Raw genomic sequence first — 19,432 nt, 5'->3', positions numbered from 1 at the left:
TAATTAATAGGATATATTATATTATTACCTATATTTAAATTGTAATATATCATTATTTTACTAGATTTCGTAAAATATTAAATTTCATACGCTCATAAAATGTTTATTATATTGACGGTGGAGTTTTTTTTTACAGTTATTTGAAGGAAAACTTATGGAAAACCTTGTATTGGGTTCTTTTACCTTAGACATAAATTACAAAAATTTTATGAATTTTCAACTTCAAAATTCCTTGCAAATTTTGGCGATTTTGACATATTTTGTAAACATTTGAACTTTTAATGCTGATAAACAAAAATTGTGACTGACGATTTTTGATTTTTTTTTTTACTACGATAAGTACAACTTATAATAAACCTTGTATTAAATTTTAAAGATTTTTTGGAAAGCCAAATTTTTTTTTATCGGCATTTTAAGAAAAAAAATTTAAAAAAAATCGAAAATTTCAATGGTCTATAAATAGTTTAAAAAAATTCTAAATATTTTTTAGTGCATATTGTATTTTATACATTTAATACTATTCACTATTTATTATTTAATCGTATAAGTTTTAACGTTCGCCTGGTTATTAATTAATTATATGTGTCAAAGACGTATTATATATTGCAGTAGCCTGTAGCTGTAGGCATATAAAGGTGATAAATAATACGATTTTAAAGTTATTGTGTATATTATATATTATAGTATGATACGTAATGCTATATAGCTTGATTCACCAATTATGTTAATATACTAATAATTAATATTAATATACAATACAGTGATCGTGACAAAACTTAAATTGTTGACTATCATACGTCGGTGCATATGTATTACTATAAAGATGATGCTTGAAATATAAATTTATATTAATTGGTATTATAAGAACAAGAATAGTATTTTGTTTTTACTTCTCAAATCTGCACATAATTATTGTAATTTTTTTCTCTACGAACTAACCATCATTATAATTAACAAAAAATTTTAACATTTTTAACACTTTGGACTATGTATTTCTAATGTATAATGTATAGGTACATTAAACAAATACAGGAACAAATCGTGCATATATATACATATACATTATACAATTTATAAGTATAAAAATGGTTGTTTTTTTTTTGTTTGTCTTCTATGGATTTAAAAATTGATTTTTTTTCAATAAAAGTATCATATCAATAGATTTTTTTAACCTCTATAGGTTTATATTGACTAGCTGACAAATTAATTGAGTTTTGTGTCGAAAATCGAATATGTTTTTGTTTATTCAAATGGTTGTCATTGGTTACAGATTGTATTATTATAACAATTATAGTAGAAAATAGAAATGTATATAGTATATAACCAGGGTTAGGCAGTATCTTTGATACAATAATTATGTCTTGTATCTTGTATCTCGATACTCCAAAGCCAATTGTATCTATAGTATCGCGATACCTACTGATTTTTGAGTATTTTGCCCATCCCTGTCTACAATATAGGTACAATATAAATTAAATTCAACCTGATTATTATTATTATTATTATTATACATTAGGTATATTATAATAATCTACCGTGATTATAATATATATAATTAAATATTTATAACATAATAAAATTATTGTTATTAATATAATTCAATACTAAGTAAATATTATTTTTTAAAAACCTGTGGCTAATTTTATTTAAATGTATTAAGTATCGAGTATCTAGTATCTCGATACTGATTTTTGAGTATCTTACCCATTCTTGTATATAATATGTATTTTTTAAATTAATTAAAAATAAACAAATTTTATAAAATAAAAATACTTTGAACACAATTACAATGATTATACTTTTATTATTTGCTTTCTTAATTCTGGACATATTTTGTAAAAACATAAGGATGAATACAAAAATAAATAAATAATTTTAACAATGATATTCGATATTAAATTTATGTATTGGCTTGTATAATCATTCATTGAATCTGTCTCTAGTATTTTGTGTTTACAAAAAAATATATTTAGAATTGAGAAGTGAAATATTATAAAATTAAACATTGTACTTAATTATACTATTACCTATATATTAATAGAAACAAAACGGAAAACGATAGAAAAATAAATTAATTTTAACGCTGGTGAAATAGGATAAATATAATACAGTTAGTATGTACACACTCGTCACACTCATATATATAAATCATATATTATGTACCACATGCAATATCTTATATACTATAGTTTATACGTATATAATGTAAACCTTATTCGTGTGTTGTACCAAACAATTCGTATGCAAAGGGTACAATTTGCATTTTTTATTTAAGGGTGGCCAATCAAATGTATGCCGAATCGTAGTGGCTTTGACCTCCTCTCGGCTTACCTTTATCATTTATTTTTTAAATCTTATCTACTAGACATTATAATATTATATTTTATTGATAAATTATTATTATTACTCAAGTCTGGTTCAGCTGAAAGGTAGGTATAGAGATTGTTAAAATACACACCCAACCACGCAACAAAATAAATAACACTAGCCAATTTTTAAATAAAAAAACGACCAAATTTAAATATTTTTATGTATATTTATTTTTATTTTTAATTAAAATAGAACCTATCAGTTTTTTTTTTGGAAATTTATTTAAATTACTTTCTATACAAATATTATTAGAGATACTCTCCTCTGAATACTTTAGAGATAGATTCTGTCTTAATGCATAAAAGGCATGGATAATATTTAATTTTCTTCATTATAGTCTTATAGAGTATCTACGAAAATTTAGTAAAAATAAAAATAAACGATAATGAATGATGGGTCTACGAAATAAGATAGAATTATAATAATCAATTTTGAGGACAAATACCCATAAATAACCAATAGCCGATATTTGACCAATACATTTATCTTTTAGGATTGGAGGAGGGGGCTAAGACGTCATCCTTTGTGACTTTGAGAAAATGCTCGTATGAAAAGAATTAAAATGGTTTCGACCAACCACAGCGACACGTTTTGCGGTGCGAAGACACCTATAATAATAATAATAATAGATATATAGGTAGAAACATCATAATCATAATGTTTTATAATTATGTTATTATTATTTTATTACTATTGTACTGCACATGCATATTACCTTATTACCTTCTTGCAAAGCGTGAATATGCAATGGTCGTGTCTTCGTCGCGGCGTGATACAGACACACGGTATTAATATATATATATATATAAATAACAAACATAGAGTAATATGGGTACCTACATTTTTAGCCAGGTGCGCTCCCACAACGACAACCGGTCCAGTGTTGGCCAAGGCGCCAGTCAGTGAACAGCGCTGCGAATCTCGTGATTTTCGCGCGGCAAAACGTATACGTATAATATACGCGGTATATATAATGTTGCATTTGTGTGCGTGCAGTGCGAGTGCAGCGATCGAGCGTTTAAATTGTTCAGAAATATTTTTGTCATATCCACTGTTACATAGAAGTAGGTAGGTGCCCGGAATTCCGATACCGCAAATATAATTACGCACGTATCATCGTTCCTACGACAAACAAAAATAAAAATAAAAGTATATCTACAATAAAAATGTGAGTACAAACCTATGATGTGTTATATATTTTGTGCAAATATATTATATATTTCACCCAGTGGAATATTTAAGGAAAGGGCATAGGCGTGCGCGGAAATTGCGTGCAGAGTATATAGTCATATATTTATTTACGTTTATGGATATATGATTATTATTATGATATACGTACAAACTTTATCCCAAAAACGTTTTTCCTTCTTTACAGGGATGTACAAGATATTTGAAAATCAGTATCACGGTACTAGATACTTATATTTTAAATAATTAGATATTCGTAAATACGTTAAAATAAAATAAGTCGTGGGTTTTTAAAAAAACTTATATATGAATATATACATATTTAGGTACAGTTAATAACTTAATAACAATAAACAATGATTCATAAATTAATAAATAACATAATATAGGTACTAGGTATTGAATTGTTTTAACCACAACAACTATTGAGGTATGTTATTAATAATAGTCAGGCCAATCAGGGTCATAGGTACGTCAATATTTGTACAGACACCTATCTAATATACCTAGTACCTACATTACATTTCCGTTCGACGTGCGTATGTCAGTTTATGACACGACTCGAAAAGCACAGCGATTGACGAATATTCGCCGAGTAAATACTGATCGTGTAGGCCGGCTTAACATATCAATAATGTAACTATTAACAATAATAATGATAAAAATTTGTATACCTAAACTTTAAATATTCTATTCCTAATAATAAAAATTGCTCATATTTTTAAAACAACTGAATAATTTGAAGTATTTTTTTAACGTATTGAGTATTTTTCATTGACATTTTTTTATGAAATAATTGGTAGGTATACCTATATATATATAGACTAAAAATTTATCACAATACAATATACTCGTTACTTCCTATGTGTATCGAGAGATAACATTTTATCTAAGATAATTGTACCGAAGATATTGTCAAACTTTTTGTTAGTAAAAAATTAGCTTGAGCAGTCCCTACTTGGTTCTTTCTTAAAAAATAATATAAATACACATAAATAATAATAAATTATTATTATATACTCGATGATACTGTACTGCGTTACCAATTTATTAGTATTAAATTAAATAATGCCAATAGAATTACTCGCTATTTTAAACTTTGTTGAACATAATGTAAAATACAAATATTTTTAACACATTTCTTTGGGTGCTTTTGACTAAATATAAAATACAGATTTAAAATTAAATACAATTATAATAACTATTTTACTTTATATAACCAATAATAACCCTATACGAATGAAAAAATATTTGTTTTTTATAAGTTACCAAACCCCAGTGTGAGTCCTTATTTAAACTGCAAAATTTAATAAATTCTTTACCCCGTGCTCATGTCTATTAGAAATATGGTCTTCGATTTGCTGTGTTGATACTTGTTATTATCGAAGGATTAATAATTAACTAATTGAATGATTTACTTTTGCATATTTATTATTTTACCACTAGAAATGATTGAACATGAGTATTATTTCTAAATGATATTAATTCATTAATAATTAAAATGTATTCAATATCTTTGGTGGTAATCTCTTCCAGACAAATTAACTCTAATAACTCTTCATATTAAATAAAAAATATAAATGTACAAATAAAACAATAAAACAAATAAAACTTAATCGTTTTTGAAAATGTTTTCTTTACACGATTAAGTCATATATATATTACCACTTTTTATCGTTATCCGCCCTAATCATTTTTAATTTTATAATGAAACTTATTTTAAATGTATTATTAAAAAGCAGAATATTTTTGTAGTACTTCGATACCCCCCATGTACCTATACGATAACGTGTGTGTTCGATTTATATTCACGATAGAAGAATTGTTATATATTATACGCGGGTCACGGAGCTTTTACGCGCGCTCGCCGCAAGAGCTTTTATAAAGATTAAAATATTTACCACTCATTCATGTGCTCCCCCTTCAGTTATAGAGGAACCCCGCGGCCATCGTAATGGTAGCCGTCTCGAAACATCGTGAATCTGACTGCGTTGGTCTATTCTCTACTGTAGAGAATGGATAAAACGTAAAAACCCCAGTTCTTGTCTGACAATAATAAATAATAACGCATCACTTTCAAATATATTATATCATAATAGTACCGTTAAACAATTATATAGTGACTCGCTATGATATATTACCTACCTATATTATAATACGCTGTTCGAAAATCTTTAGTACTTACTTATATTTATAGCGAATTGCTGTAGGTGCTATATATGTTTTGAATCAAACGGAATGTATCTATATAAATAGTATTATAGTTACACATAATTTACGCATGTATTCAAATTTTAGAAACTCTCTTTATTTATTATAATTTTTGCATTCATCAGTGAGATTCTTTTAAACCTGTACTATTTTGAAAAACATTAAATTTGTTGAAAATATCCTTATATATAATTTGAAATAATACTATAATAACGACATAAATTATTAATATTTTTTTATTGTTATTATTCGTTTAAATGAACTTATACATTTTTAGTTTTATATAACAAAATAAAATATATTTCTGTGATTTTTCTTTTGTATAAAAATCAAATTTCTGATAAGTAGGTAGTTTAGGTAGTTAATTAATTACAATTTATAGGTAGGTATTCATTTAGTATTTATATGATCGAAAGTAAAGTTGCTCATAAAAAGAACCCGCTAAATATTGGTTCACTACTCCGATAATCTAAATTTTAAATATTTATATAGTTATATTCTTAAAACATGCAAATTAAAAAATTAAACATTTGTAGACAATACTAATCTGTCGTCTAATCATTACTTTTATAAAAGGAAGCTGCAAAAAAACATACCGATATGCATATTAATTCTATCATTAGTTACAATCAAATTCGTTTGATATTAAATTTTTGTACATAAAAGTTATCAAAAAAATATTCCGTTTTGGATTATTAAATTAATAAAACCAGAGAAGTCGTTTGTTGTATAATAGGTGTTGAGTGTATCTCGTCACAGAAATGGTAACTATAGCGAACTTGTTTATTTTGAATTCAATGATAAATTATATTGTAGGAATACGAGAATATACGACGAAAAACGATTTTAAGCGGAGACGATCTGTCAGTTTATACGTGTACATATTATTATTCGCGATTTTGACAACATTTAAAATTTAAATACTCGTATGACAAATTAATGTAGATTTATACATGACTTTCTTTTTAATTTTAATAAGAACAAGTTTCTAGAAATTGTGATTAATTTTCAAGCCTGAAGTATTATTGTTAAAACTTATATATATTTTAAACTATAATATGTATATATTGTGAGTATTGTGACGCTCTATTTTCGATATTTTTTGAATTGCTATATAAAACAAATGTAAAAGGAACCTTGTATTAAATTATTATAGCTACATTTGATGTATGAAAAAAATCTTATCAATATAAATCTAATAATAACCAAATTAATCAAAAATCTTAAATGTCTTTAAATAGGTGCTTTTAAAAGTGACAAGATTTTATATGTTAGAAAATATGTTTATTATTACGAGTACTTGGGAAAATTTCAAATGTAAATAATAAATATGTTTATCGTATTTTGATTTAATGTGGTACCTATAACAAAAAACCAAATTGATTTTGTTCTTTGATAATTACTGCACATTTTAGATTCTTATAGTAGAGCAATAAATGTATTGATTTTACATGTGTATTTTTAAACAAACTTAGTGTTTAACAAAATCAATTTTGTTTTTTGGTGTAACTCAATAATGAATAATCGTATATGTTTAGAATTTTTACTAAATGTTTATCATTTTCTATAAATAACATAACTTTCAAAATATTTTGAATTTTTAGGAACTGTTTATGGAATTTGACTTTTTTTTTTATAAATATCGATAAAAATGTATTTTCTAGGTAAAAATGTTTAAAAATTGAATTCAAGATTTTTCATAAATTGTTCTTTTACCAATTAAAATATATTAATAATTTATAGCCATAATATTCTTTTATAAACTTTAAATTTGGATTTCAACAAATCTCATAAAATCTGAAATTTTATAATTATTTTGTAGATAGAATTTTTAAAAAAAATTTCTCTTGATATTTTGAAAATTTAATTCAAGGTTTATATAAGTTTTTTAATTCTATACTAAAAAATGATGTTTACTGAAAATTCTAATTTTTTTTAAGAATGTTTTATGTTTAAAATTTTACTACATTGCATTTTTACTTGTAAAATATAACTTACTATTTTTTTCAAATTATTTTTGATACTCTGTTGTTATTAAAAAACTAATAACCGCTTATACTTGAAATTTTTAATAAACCTCTATATGATCATTTTCATGTATGATTAAATTCTCAAAATATTTTGACTATTTTTGAGTTATTCATAGACTTTTTTAAATGCAATGTTTATTTTTTCTTTATTAAAAGGTCACTAATACACAACTATGATAGCTCGACAGTCAACAGTTACGAAATAAAAAATATGTAATAAAGTAAAAAGTATAATAAATTTAGCAGTAGATTATTTATATAATAAAGCCGGCTTCCAAATGCAATATTTTCGATAAAAACTAATTCATCCTACTGTATTACTTATAGTCATCATAGTGAGCCACTCAATGGGTAGAGTAGAGTTCCAGAGCGGTCCTCACTTAGCCACCTTTTTTTTTATTGTTTAAATTTTCCCTCAAAATTTAATTAAGATAAAATTTGCTACTAGAAACCACACTCAACATTGAATCATTTTTTAAAATTTATAGTATTTTTGGACACACTATATACTATGCATATGTAAGATCAATTCATTCATCACTCTATTAAATATTTAGAATGTTTCTGTACACTTTGGTTCTAAAATCTAAAAAATCGTAAACTTATAATTTTTTTTTTTTTAATAGTGTCATATTAAAGTCATTTTTTAAAATAAAATAAATTAAAAAGTATTAAATTCTTAAACTGAGCTATTATATTCTATATAGTTTATAACACAAGTTAAGTAAAAGTTTGTTAGTCGAGCATTGTTGATATTATGAGTTTGAATTGAATTGCAAACATGATACTTTTATTTATACTATTAAAATAGATACATATTAATTATATTTTTGACATTGACATCTATCAATAAACTCAAACAAAAAAATGCATCCTCCAATGTATTTTTAGGAAAAATTATTTCATATCCCCATGTGTTAGGTGTTAAATGCATCACCATCACATTTTCTAGAAACATAATATAGGTATATATTATTTTGATTATTGTAATATATCAATAAGTTACAATATTGTGGTTCACGAAACTACTTAAGCATCATAATATAGAATTTCGTAAACTATGTATTATTATATACTATAATATATTGTAAGTATAATAGTACAAACACTACAAACTATAAACTATAAATTATATTGATTACACTACCATAGTTATCGCATATTCGTATGTTTATAAATAATATTATATGACTAAGACTATATGAATATACAATTAACACCGGATGCGTAAGAGTGATTGTACTTTAAAATTTGAAACAATGATGTCTTTATATATTTTGTTAATTTTTTTTTAATAAAATACTATTGGACAGTAAAATCAATATGAACATTTTTAATATTTCTATTATTTTTAAAATTTTGTAATTTGAAGATATGTAAGTAAAATAATAGAAGGTTAGATTTAAATTTGGGGCTGCTTGTAGAACATAACTTAAAATACGATTTAGATACTTTTATGAATATTATTATTAAAGTTGTCTATATGAAATAAATACAAATTAAATCAAATTGGTGATCGTGAAGTATAATTATTATTGGATTCGGACTGAACAATTACTTGGATCAAATATCGCCGGAGGATAGTTGATTTTTTTTAACTGACACTACGTTCAACCGTTCAAGGTTCATTAAAAAGAAACAAAAACGATTCCGTCATATTATTATACTATAAACATTTTCGAAATTAACAAATAAATGTCTAAAAACTATTATAGAAATAAATATTTATACGGGTTTGTTTAAAAATTAATTTAAAAATCATGAATATTTAAGAAAGGGTTTAATTATAAGTAGGAATTTATAAAACGATTTATTCGTGAAATTGAATCGGTTGGTTACCACTACGTTAGCATTATGTATAATATTATTTACGATAATAACATTAAACATTAATGTATATTGATATATATATACAGAGTGTTCACTAAGCATTCTCGCGTCTCCACGCCATTTTTCCCATTAATAAATAAATAAATAAATTAAAATTTCAATTTTTGGAATTTATAAATATATTTAATTATCATATTCTGTTTTTTAAATTAAAACTCATATTTTTACAGCAAATTACCTATACAATGGTAGACATTTTTTTGAAAATAGCAGTGTATTTAATTCAAAATTCAAACGAATAGTTTCACAGCTATTAAAATATTTATACTAAGGATAATAATTCTTAAAAGAGGTTTAAGAAAAATACAATTTAGATATAATGTTATTTTACTTGGAATAACAGCCCTTAAAAATAATTTAATATAAGTATAAAATATATATATTATTTTATCTAGCATTTATTATATTTGGTTTATTAAAAAAAAATGATGAACATAAATAAATTAAAATGTTTAAATTATTATAGTGTCCTTATCTTCTAAGCCCATTATTATGTAACAATTTTATTCATAGTGCACAAAGTTAAATATCCCAGAAACTGCTCATTTGAATTTTGATTTTAATTGATCAAATTTAAAAAAAAATTCTACTAATCAATTTACTGTAAAAAAGTAAAACTTCTTATTTCCACTGGGAACTCTTTTAGTAGTACAAATCTTAAAAACTTGAAGTATAGTTTTCATTTATATTCAAACATTTTAAAAACCAGCTTTTGAATAATTGCATTATTGAAGAAAATAAAGAAGGTAAATTATTCTGTATTAATGTATTATCTTGTCCACCATGAGACTAAGTTGTAAATTTCTTTTTTCTTAGTACAGACAAAATATGATTTCGAGAACACACGCAAAAATTTTTTTATAGGCACACTCGTGCTAAAGTATTAAAAAATAAAATAAACGTATTGTATAATGAATGCCAATCATTTTAAATGGTGCTGCAGATGTTTCGCAAGTCTACGAATAATATATCTATAATATACTAGAATTATAAAATTCAGTGTACAATTTATTATTAACGACGGACCTATGAATTAGAGTCAATTGGTGGCGACAAGGGGTCATGGTTTTGCTGCAGGTGCTGACTGTTTCGACGCCTATATAATATAATACAATTATTATTTATTGCTACCTATCTATATATAAATACTTAGACGGAGACCGTTTAAATTATTCCTTATTATAATTATTCACCAATTGGTTTTCATTTAAAGAAAATTTCCCACTCGAGTATCGTGCCTGTATCTTGCCTTTTCATCGTCGTCATCATCACCATTTGCAGCCCACGTTTAAAACAAAATATCTATCGATAGTATATTGGAAATCTCAGACGCACGCCGCGTAGATCCATATTATAATTGACGTCCGGCAGCTGCTGTGCTGCAACACTCGTGCGCGTAACAGATAATAATATATTGTACACGGAATACGAGTTCCGACGTACTTTTGTGGACGATAATACTGTTATCTTTTATTGCAGTGTGGTCGTGTGCGAACTTGTATTGATTTCGTCGTGACGGAAACACGGCGAATCAATTATTATATGCACTAATGTTTCATAATAGGATCCGTTTCACAACTTTGATTCGGCTTGACAATATCACAATACACACATGAAAGTGTCTACCATTGAACGTCGCGGTTCACAGCCTGCAGCAGACAGCGAATAATATGTGAGTTTTTTTTTGCAGCTTTATATATGTTCAAATTTCTATAGCGGTGAGTGACGACGACTGATGAGACGTTTGTATTATATATCGCCGTAAGGTTGCTATTTATTTAAAACTATAATCCAGGAAATTTTAATGACACCCTTTTTCTGCCAAAAAAATCACAAGACTGATGGCAGTGTCTAAATAATTCAAAACATAATATTATTTAGAACTCTTTATATCGAACAAACGTGTAATAATATAATGTATATTTATATTCTACCATAATTTCAACTTATAATGCGATTTTAATACCGGGTCTTCAGTAACGCCTACACACCCACTATAAATAATATGTATAATATACATGAGTGTGCATATTATTAAATATACCTACCAATTACATATATTTTTCAACATTGAATGTGTTATACCTGTATACATAGTAATATATATATTCTATATATTATACATTTATATACGGTCAAACCACGCAGAGAACGTCTTTTGGAGTATACACAGTAGGTTGATTATTAATCACGAAAGCAGATTAAAAAATATAGGAGAAGGCACTTCCCGAGTTCTGTGGTAAATGTACTCATTATGTGTATGTATACAATGTATACTATATAATATATATACACAGATGATTCAGTATTAAAATGTTGACTAATAATCAACCAAATTTTGTATAACTAAGAATATTTAGTGGTGCTTTAAAATTTTAAGCAATAATAGGTATTAACTATATTTTACACAGTTGCAATAAAGGTAAAAAAATAAATGCATCAAAGCTATTTTTACACTTAACATTAAATACTCGGTTAATCGTTTTCGTTTGGTACAGATGTTTAAAGTATAAACCTAAGGCCAGTGCTATAGGAAATGGTTTGTGTGTATGTGGGGGGAGGGGAGGTCATAAAAATATAAAAATATTTATAAATATAAAATAATTTATACTTTAATTTTCTTATTCATATAATATCTTTGTGTTCACGCCGTGTACGATATAATAACTAAATATAAGTAGGTATTATTACCTACTGGCTACTATTTTTGAGTTCCATTTAAATGTATACAATATTGTTTTTGAACTATATACATACAAGATGTTCTCTTAAATATTATCAAATCGCATCGTTACATATGTTGAGGATTGCTAAGGTAATAGAGTGATAACTACTGAAGCTTACGGAGAGACCGCTCAACTATAAAACAACTATCCATAATAGGTCAAATAATAAATTAAAAGTAGTACGAACACTGACAGAATACGTAGAAAATATTTATTATTTATATATTTTAAAAATCCTATGAGAGCATTCACAGAGGAAGTATTTATAATAATATAATGTATAAGTTTAGTTTATTGAAAAACATAATTGTTTTAATTAAAATGTGTATAGAAAACACGAAATATAAAATGAGAGTGGAAAATGTAACAACAAAGTCTCCCAGTACTTTTCAATCTTGCACTGGAGACGGTAGTAAGGATATTCATAGGCGTGCGCAGACCTAAATTTCGGGGGTGTCTACAATTTTTTCGGACCCTTTTCTTAATTTGAGCCCTCTCTTAACAAGATATGTACATATTTTAATAAATTATAATGCCTGAATAAACATTACTTAAATTATATCACATATTAATCAGTAGTATTACTAGTATCAAGTTATATAATATTTCATTTGACAGTTAGATCTAAAATCTATTTTCAAGATAATTGCAATATATTTTATTTATTATTTTTACTTTTGTATTCAATAACATCTAGTTGTTATAATCATAATAAGTTTTACCACGCAAATTTAAAATATTTTAAGTTGTATTATTTTTTTTATCCCAAAACATAATTTTTTACAACATATTTTAGAAAAAATATCATTTTTATTCTAATAACATTAGTTAAAATACGGACCCATATATATGCTATAGGACTTAAATTTTAGGGCCCCAATTACATGTCGGGGGGTGCCCAGGCGCACCCGGAACCCCCCGTGCGCACGCCTATGAGGATATTATAGAAATGATAATGAAGGTGATTTATCAATTAATCAGAACAAGATACGGCTGCTCGGGTTCTGTGAGGATTTAGACATAAAAAACGAATCCCTTAAAAGATACAACTAACGTGGCCAAGTGTTAGAAGAAGTAGTGAAGAAAATAGATTTAAAAATCATTACTGAGAAAACACAGATAATGGACCTCACCGAGGGATTTAAGATATTTTGGAACATGATTAAGCATTAAGCACTGATGAAATTATCAAGATTCAAAAATTATGTATAGAAAAACAAAAATAAGATTGTATTTGGCTATTATAACATCAAATATAACCTCTCACGTATGGTTGCGAAATATGGACGATTATTAAATAAACAGAGATATATTTGAGAACGTTTAAGAATATAGTGTGGATGAAAATATGTGTAGTTATTATCATCAATGAAACAATAAGGAACTCGTATAAAATTCATAACAAAGTGATGTAAGATATGATGGAATTAGCACTAGTAATAAACATTGTTAGGAATCAAAAGGTACAACAGGTCACATAACGAGAAAAAAAGAAAATGAAACAGTTAAAATAGTATTGGAATGGGAACCAGAAGAAAGAAGATCAAGACCGAAAAATCCAAGGAGAGGTGGATTGACATGGTAGAAGAAGATATAAAAATCCTATAAATTGCGAAGACTAGAGAATTTAGTTTAGAATAGATATAGATGACGGAGTGTAGTAATAGCAATAAAAGCACTTAGAAAGAAGTCATAATTTTTTTTAAATTATCATTTATTAATTTTATAGTATTAATAGAAATTTATTATAAAACACTCAAAAAAAATAAAATTGTTTTTTTATGGGAGAGATATAAATGTTATCCACATTTATATTTCCATTCATGTCGATTTAATAACAACAAAAATGCTCTCGCTTAAAAATATTTCTTTAGCATTTTAATTATTTATAATTAATTATTACTTTATTAATATAAGCCATTTGAAAACACCAACGTCCTGTATACATCATGCAACTGCGATTTAAATTAATATAATAAATGTCTAGTTGTGTTAAGGGTGGGTGGGAGATGAGTCGGTTATATTGCTACATATTATTTACAAGACTTCATCCTATTTTCGCAAAAAAGCTCCACTCATCGATTTCCATGGTGATTTCAACTCATAAAAACACTAGCTCTGTGCAGATTAAAAACCGAACATGATAAACTTTTACTTATAATACTTGCGGATTTTAAATTGCCGCCGTTGTTTAAAGTAATTTTAAAACGAGTAATTTGTTTTACGCATGTCTATAATATTATAACCACATAGATAATCTAACCAATATATTATGGACTATGTCACCTAAAGCTTATAATAATATAATATCTGATATAATATATATGCAGTCGAATTATTTTAATATACAAATGATTTTAAAATTATGCATGTAGTTTTAATAACTGTAACAGCTGTACATTTAATAGTACGTAACCCTTAAAATGGTTTTACGCCTTAAAAATTCAAAGTAATGCACTTAATTTATTTTTATTTAAAACATGAAGTTATAAAAAAAAATATTTTTAAATTAAATTTGAAAAAAATTTTGCAGAAAATGCCATAAATGCATAATCTCAAATCTTCGACGTAGACTTATGAGTACATTCCAAAAAAATACTGCGAATAGGCATTGAAATCGATTTCAGTTTCTAGACAAATTATTGCTGAACGGATAATTATAGTGATTGAAGTGATTCTAAATATGCGATACTATCGTCACTCATTATATTATAGCATTTTACGTCATATGGATATGTTCAAATAAATAAAATCGTTCAATAATAAATAATATTAAATACAAAATGTTTAACGCCCAAAAAACACTACATTTTTATAAAAATAAAAATGACCTTACATTTAAAAAAATTCAAATAAAAACTTCTTATTTGATTTGAAAATAAACGAAACATAAACGTTAAGGAACAAAATGATTACTGTGTAGGAAAACTATGCAAAGTGCATCGAAATCTTAACCTAAACTTACCGTAATACCGTATACATAATAATATTATGCGTTTATTATTTAATAATTATAAACAATCGTTTAGTGAACGTCAACATGCGCCGTACAGTACTTAAATAAATATAAATATATAATATAATATAATATATGTGTATTATCCACCGTTTACGGTTTGGACATAGACCGGCTACGACTATAATGCGTATATAATTATATTTAAACCATTTATGAGCAAATCTTGCACTATTTGTATAATCTACCGTACAATATATTATATTTATATATACTACATCATAATTTATATAATACTAATATGATATGCTTTATTTATATATATGTTTCGTTATACCGAGTGATTCATTTTACGTTTTACTCTTTATTTCAAAACTATTAACATTTTGAAAATATTTTTAGTATAACTTTTAGTTATATTTTTTATCGTTATCCGAATAATATTATGCTTTGTAATATGAAATTAAAAATGTAAAATTTTAAAACATATTATTTTGTAACGGGCTTAAAATTATGTAAAAGAAATATTTTCAAAAACGTTTGTGTTTTTTGAAATAATGATTGTTTTTTGTTAAATGGATTATTCCGGGTATAATAATAACTGATTAACGATTCATTTAAATATTATACCTATACACCTACCTGTAATACACGATATACAAATAACATCCTGCAGGCGAAATTATTTTTAAAATCTCGTTAAATTTTATATTAAAGTTAGTGTAATATTTTATATTGCTTTAATTTTTCTAAATATTTGTTTTTTTAATAATCATATAGGTACCTTAGTATTTTATGTTATTTTATAGGAACATTATATATTTTCTAACACAAATACACAATAAGTATAATAAATATAAAAACATTTTCCACCTCGTATTATATAAATATGTCATGTATTATGTATACCTATTAATTATACGTAGTATCATACAAGCTACAGAGTATTTTATTGTATATAGGTATATACAACGCTAGGTAAAGTGTCTAACAACAATCGATAGTAAGTCATTAATATAGGTGATTAATTTATGTTAATTGATTAATGTATTATTTATACGCAGATAAACTATAATTTGGTTTCCTGATTAAATCTGGAATTCAATTAAATCTAATAAAACAGTGTACATAGGTATAAGATATATTTTTATAGTTAATTTTTTAATTTATCAATGAATAATAAAACCATATTAAAATATGCGAGACTTTATTTATAATTGAAATAATGTTCCATAAATAATAAGTAAAATATAATAACTAGATAATAGTATTTTCTAAGGAGTAAAAGTATATTTTTTTTACCAATTCTGAGTAAATAAGTAATTTTTTTTCTTAAAATTATAGTATACAATTTTTGGAAACCCAAGTTTATCAATTCTTTTTTAGTGAGTAGTTACATAATTTATCTAAGTGAATGCACATAATTATACAAATATTAATTATGTTAAAGTTGTTTTCACGATGTATAGTCATTAATCAAATAAATAAATAACTTTAATTTAATTTTTAATTTTTTATAAACGTTTACCGTTGTTACTTTTATTAGCTAATAAAATCTATTGTTTGAATATGACAATATTATTCAATACTAAAATTATGTTATACGTAGGTATACTAACTAATGAAAAACCTTGTATAAGTACATAAATGAAAATGGTGGTTTCGTTTATTATAACTATAAGTAATTTAAATTAGCGTTGTGGTTATATTCGTGGTTTTAATGCAATGACAATATAACATTTATTATATTTTTTACCTATTTATTACATTTCTGTGCTTTACGGTCATAATTATAAACAACTAATCAAAATATAAGAATTATATTAATTAACTACCTATCGTAAAACATTTATTTTTCGTGACAATAATAATTATAATAAAAATTCAACTGTAATAGATTCCATTCATTATTCATATAATATTATGCGTGTATGTATTATAATATAAATATATTATAGTATATTTATATTACATAACTACATAATATAACATAATATGTTTTAAGATAAATTACTATTTACTATACTTATAACAAATTGAAAGTGGTTATATGAATAATAATTACCACTATAAAAACATTATATTAGATTATTTGCAATCGATTGATAATTGTATACCTAGTAAAGTTATAATATTTCTCCTCAAATCCTAACATTGTCCGCTCTCCCTAGAAAAATGGGGTGCCTATGAATACACATTTCTTTTTTTTTTTATACATTTATAAAACTTACATTGTTTGACGGCTATAAATGTTCCAATTTCAACTTTTGTGTGAATGGCAGCTTAATTTAATACTTTGTTCAGATTATTATTTAACTTTTAATTTAATTGGATCCATTTCACTACAAGAGCCACTTGTTTACCTTTTTTTTTAAGTTTAAACATATACAAATATACAGAATTAAATGTGTAATGTAATAATTTATTGTCATTGAACGTATATGTATATTATATACTGTACACTAATACTATACAGAAAAACATATTTTACATATTTTTCTACTCGGTTACTGATTACTCAATGTTTTTTTGTTTTTTTGTTAAATAATTTTACTCTTGGAACAAAAAATCACATTTACTAAAAAGAATAAACATTGTTAAAATGGTGTTGCTTAGAGTAAAAAAAAGGTTGATTTAGTTGTTATAAATCCATTACCTATTAAATACATTTCGTCAATGTACATTGGATTATAATTCATTTGCTGAGGTGTAAGTATTATATTATAATATTAGTCAAACATACATAATTTCGTACACAATATTAATTCAACATTGAGCATTTTAATAAAAACAATATATTAATTAATTTCATTTTTATTATAAATCATTTATTAATACTTTATTTGATTTAAAATATATTTAAAATTTTATAATAACTATCATTTTAACTTTTTGCACATACTCATGTCTATATTTAAAAAAATATCCATAGTGTATGTTGATCAATAACCAATATAAGAGTCACATTCATGGTTAGTAAATTACTCGTATTTTACCGATATTTTTCTGTTGAGATAGATATATATATATATATTATTAGCCCAGGGTTAAGGACTTATATCTAATATTATATTAATTTATGTCCGTGTCGGGTGAAATAAAACAACAGATAATTATACAAATATACGTGTTAAAAAAAATACAGTTTATTTAGCACATTTAATTTTTTTTTTTGTATATTTTGAAGAATTTATTACGTCAAATTATATTTAGGAAATTACATTATTCGCATTTAAAGTGTTATGTATGTTTAAGTTTTTAAAAATGAAATAGTTTAAACTTATTTTAATAGATAATAAAATAAGACTAAGTTTCAAGCATAAAAATTGGAGTTCATATTGTGAAAGTATTTTTTTTATACTTTTTTCGATTCAGTTTTATTTAATTATTATGTTATAACGTCTTATCGTGCCTAATTTCTATAGAAAAGAAAAGTTTTTCATAACCAAATAATACAAATTTCTGAATATGATGTTTTATTAATAATTAGTATTTTTACAAATATTTTTTAAATTTTTGACAATGTATGTGTCTTAAATAATTAATGTTCTTATTTCTTTGTTTTTAATGCATATATAATAATATGTACTGTAAATAATTGTAATGCATTTTTTAAGCATGACTCTTATTAAGCCCATATTTTAACGTTTTGTTAGTGCTATAAGTCTTGAACCCTGAATTTTTTAGATAGGTACTACCTATACCTGTAATAGTAATAGTACCTGCCCAGAATTTACATAATATAAATTAATATTAAAATGTGATAACTAGCATAGGTAATGAGTTTGTTGTTAGTTTTGTTAGGCGTAGATTTTAACAATCATTTATTAATATAATAGATACATTCACGGTTTCTGAAAATTTAATTTTTATATTTATTATTATTCCGCTAAGGTTTTAAATGCAACGTCTTCGTTTGGGCTTATCGTATTTGACATTCTGGCTTGGACTTATGGTTTATATTCGTATGATTAGAGAGAGATGTATTTATTGTAATATATAATAGCAGATTTGTATTAAATTTTATGAAATTTAATTTGATACGTATTAAAACATCGTAT

General features: G+C 24.9%; 1 protein-coding gene and 1 long non-coding RNA gene across 6 annotated transcripts in view; one reads left to right on the top strand and one right to left on the bottom strand.

Annotated features, from left to right (window-relative positions):
- Positions 1-1,912: 1,912 nt before the first annotated feature.
- Positions 1,913-17,819, bottom strand: LOC132920573 (uncharacterized). The gene is made up of 3 exons (XR_009660744.1): positions 17,603-17,819; positions 3,086-3,492; positions 1,913-2,978 (listed from the first exon to the last, which is right to left on the bottom strand). It is a non-coding gene; the product is annotated as an uncharacterized LOC132920573 (long non-coding RNA).
- Positions 3,396-19,432, top strand: part of LOC132920572 (calcium release-activated calcium channel protein 1-like) — a 61,024-nt gene continuing 44,987 nt past the window's right edge. For 2 of the 5 annotated variants that reach the window (XM_060983060.1, XM_060983061.1), the window contains exon 1: positions 10,998-11,361. The gene's annotated coding sequence lies outside the window, so the exon portion shown is untranslated. Of the gene's footprint in view, positions 3,539-10,997; positions 11,362-19,432 lie in introns of those variants that run through there. The other 3 variants (XM_060983064.1, XM_060983062.1, XM_060983063.1) reach the window with 3 other exon arrangements.

Source organism: Rhopalosiphum padi, chromosome 2 (assembly GCF_020882245.1).
Source record: "Rhopalosiphum padi isolate XX-2018 chromosome 2, ASM2088224v1, whole genome shotgun sequence".
Taxonomy (NCBI): domain Eukaryota; kingdom Metazoa; phylum Arthropoda; class Insecta; order Hemiptera; family Aphididae; genus Rhopalosiphum; species Rhopalosiphum padi.
This window is presented reverse-complemented; position numbering and strand designations above follow the sequence as displayed.